This window comes from Dermochelys coriacea, chromosome 9 (assembly GCF_009764565.3).
Source record: "Dermochelys coriacea isolate rDerCor1 chromosome 9, rDerCor1.pri.v4, whole genome shotgun sequence".
In the NCBI taxonomy this organism is placed as follows: domain Eukaryota; kingdom Metazoa; phylum Chordata; order Testudines; family Dermochelyidae; genus Dermochelys; species Dermochelys coriacea.
In genome coordinates, this window is record NC_050076.1 from 5,792,230 (window position 1) to 5,796,212 (window position 3,983).

Consider the following 3,983-nt stretch of genomic DNA (forward strand, 5'->3'; position numbering starts at 1 on the left):
CATCCCCACACACCTTCCCCATCCGTCCCCCATTCACCCTCGCCCCATACCCCCACCCCACCCATCCCCACACATCTTCCCCACCTGTCCCCCATGCACCACCGCCCCCTAACCCCACCCCACCCATCCCCACACACCTTCCCCATCCGTGCCCCATACACCCCCGCCCCACCCATCCCCACACACCTTCCCCATCCATCCCCCATGCACCCCCCACCCCCTACCCCCACCCCACCCATCCCCACACACCTTCCCCATCCTTCCCCCATACACCCCCGCCCCCTACCCCCACCCCACCCATCCCCACACACCTTCCCCATCCGTCCCGCATACACCCCCACCCCACCCATCCCCACACAACTTCCCCAGCCGTCCCCCATGCACCCCCACCCCCTACTCCCACCCCACCCACCCCACACACCTTCCCCATCCGTCCCCCATGCACCCTCGCCCCATACCCCCACCCCACCCATCCCCACACACCTTCCCCACCTGTCCCCCATGCACCCCCACCCCCTAACCCCACCCCACCCATCCCCACACACCTTCCCCATCCGTCCCGCATACACCCCCACCCCACCCATCCCCACACACCTTCCCCATCCATCCCCCATACACCCCCGCCCCCTACCCCCACCCACCTTCCCCATCCGTCCCCCATACGCCCCCACCCCACCCATCCCCACACACCTTCCCCATCCGTCCCCCATACACCCCCGCCCCCTACCCCCACCCACCTTCCCCATCCGTCCCCCATGCACCCCCACCCCACCCATCCCCACACACCTTCCCCATCCGTCCCCCATACACCCCCGCCCCCTACCCCCACACACCTTCCCCATCCGTCCCCCATACACCCCCGCCCCATACCCCCACCCCACCCATCCCCACACACCTTCCCCACCTGTCCCCCATGCACCCCCGCCCCCTAACCCCACTCCACCCATCCCCACACACCTTCCCCATCCGTCCCACATACACCCCCGCCCCACCCATCCCCACACACCTTCCCCATCCATCCCCCATGCACCCCCACCCCACCCATCCCCACACACCTTCCCCATCCTTCCCCCATGCACCCCCACCCCCCACCACCACCCCACCCATCCCCACACACCTTCCCCATCCGTCCCCCATACACCCCCGCCCCACCCATCCCCACACACCTTCCCCATCCGTCCCCCATGCACCCCCCACCCCACCCATCCCCACACACCTTCCCCATCCGTACCCCATACACCCCCACCCCACCCATCCCCACACACCTTCCCCATCCGTCCCCCATGCACCCCCACCCCACACACCTTCCCCATCCGTCCCCCATACACCCCCACCCCACCCATCCCCACACACCTTCCCCATCCGTCCCACATACACCCCCACCCCCTACCCCCACCCCACCCATCCCCACACACCTTCCCCATCCGTCCCCCATGCACCCCCGCCCCCCTAACCCCACCCCACCCATCCCCACACCTTCCCCATCCGTCCCCCATACACCCCCGCCCCCTACCCCCACCCCACCCATCCCCACACACCTTCCCCATCCGTCCCCCATACACCCCCGCCCCCTACCCCCACCCCACCCATCCCCACACACCTTCACCATCCGTCCCCATACACCCCCACCCTCTAACCCCCACCTCACCCATCCCCAAACACCTTCCCCCATCCGTCCCCCATGCACCCCCACCCCCTACCCCCACCCCACCCATCCCCACACACCTTCCCCATCCGTCCCCCATGCACCCCCGCCCCCTAACCCCACCCCACCCATCCCCACACCTTCCCCATCCGTCCCCCATACATCCCCGCCCCCTACCCCCACCCCACCCATCCCCACACCTTCCCCATCCGTCCCCCATACACCCCGCCCCCTACCCCCAACCCCATCCATCCCCACACACCTTCCCCATCCGTCCCCCATACACCCCCACCCTCTACCCCCACCTCACCCATCCCCAAACACCTTCCCCATCCGTCCCCCATACACCCCCTGCCCCACCCATCCCCACACACCTTCCCCATCCGTCCCCCCATGCACCCCCACCCCCTACTCCCACCCCACCCATCCCCACACACCTTCCCCATCCGTCCCCCATGCACCCTCGCCCCATACCCCCACCCCACCTATCCCCACACACCTTCCCCACCTGTCCCCCATGCACCACCGCCCCCTAACCCCACCCCACCCATCCCCACACACCTTCCCCATCCGTCCCACATACACCCCCGCCCCACCCTCCCCACACACCTTCCCCATCCATCCCCCATGCACCCCCACCCCCTAACCCCACCCCACCCATCCCCACACACCTTCCCCATCCGTCCCCCATACACCCCCGCCCCCTACCCCCACCCCACCCATCCCCACACACCTTCCCCATCCGTCCCGCATACACCCCCACCCACCCATCCCCACACACCTTCCCCATCCGTCCCCCATACACCCCCGCCCCCTACCCCCACCCACCTTCCCCATCCGTCCCCCATACACCCCCACCCCACCCATCCCCACACACCTTCCCCATTCGTCCCCCATACACCCCCGCCCCCTCCCCCCACCCCACCCATCCCCCTGCACCCCCACCCCACCCATCCCCACACACCTGCCCCATCCGTCCCCCATACAACCCCCCCCCCTACCCCCACACACCTTCCCCATCCGTCCCCCATACACCCCCCAACCCCTACCCCCACCCCCACCCATCCCCACACACCTTCCCCATCCGTCCCCCATGCACCCCCGCCCCATACCCCCACCCCACCCATCCCCACACACCTTCCCCACCTGTCCCCCATGCACCCCCCGCCCCCTAACCCCACCCACCCACCCCCACACACCTTCCCCATCCGTCCCACATACACCCCCGCCCCACCCATCCCCACACACCTTCCCCATCCATCCCCCATGCACCCCCACCCCACCCATCCCCACACACCTTCCCCATCCGTCCCCCATACATCCCCGCCCCCTACCCCCACCCCACCCATCCCCACACACCTTCCCCACCTGTCCCCCATGCACCCCCGCCCCCCTAACCCCACCCCACCCATCCCCACACACCTTCCCCATCCGTCCCACATACACCCCTGCCCCACCCATCCCCGCACACCTTCCCCATCCATCCCCCATGCACCCCCACCCCACCCATCCCCACACACCTTCCCCATCCGTCCCCCATACACCCCCGCCCCCTACCCCCACCCCACCCATCCCCACACACCTTCCCCATCCGTCCCGCATACACCCCCACCCCACCCATCCCCACACACCTTCCCCATCCGTCCCCAATACACCCCCGCCCCCTACCCCCACCCACCTTCCCCATCCGTCCCCCATACACCCCCACCCCACCCATCCCCACACACCTTCCCCATCCGTCCCCCATGCACCCCCACCCCACCCATCCCCACACACCTTCCCCATCCGTCCCCCATACACCCCCACCCCACCCATCCCCACACACCTTCCCCATCCGTCCCCCATACACCCCCACCCCACCCATCCCCACACACCTTCCCCATCCGTCCCGCATACACCCCCACCCCACCCATCCCCACACACCTTCCCCATCCGTCCCCCATACACCCCCACCCCCCTACCCCCACCCCACCCATCCCCCCCCACCTTCCCCATCCGGCCCCCCATGCACCCCCACCCCCCTACCCCCACCCCACCCATCCCCACACACCTTCCCCATCCGTCCCCCATACACCCCCACCCCCTACCCCCACCCCACCCATCCCCACACACCTTCCCCATCCGTCCCCCATGCACCCCCACCCCCTACTCCCACCCTACCCATCCCCACACACCTTCCCCATCCGTCCCCCATGCACCCCCGCCCCATACCCCCACCCCACCCATCCCCACACACTTCCCCATCGTCCCTCCATGCAGCCCCGCCCCCTAACCCCACCCCACCCATCCCCACACACCTTCCCCATCCGTCCCACATACACCCCCGCCCCCCACCATC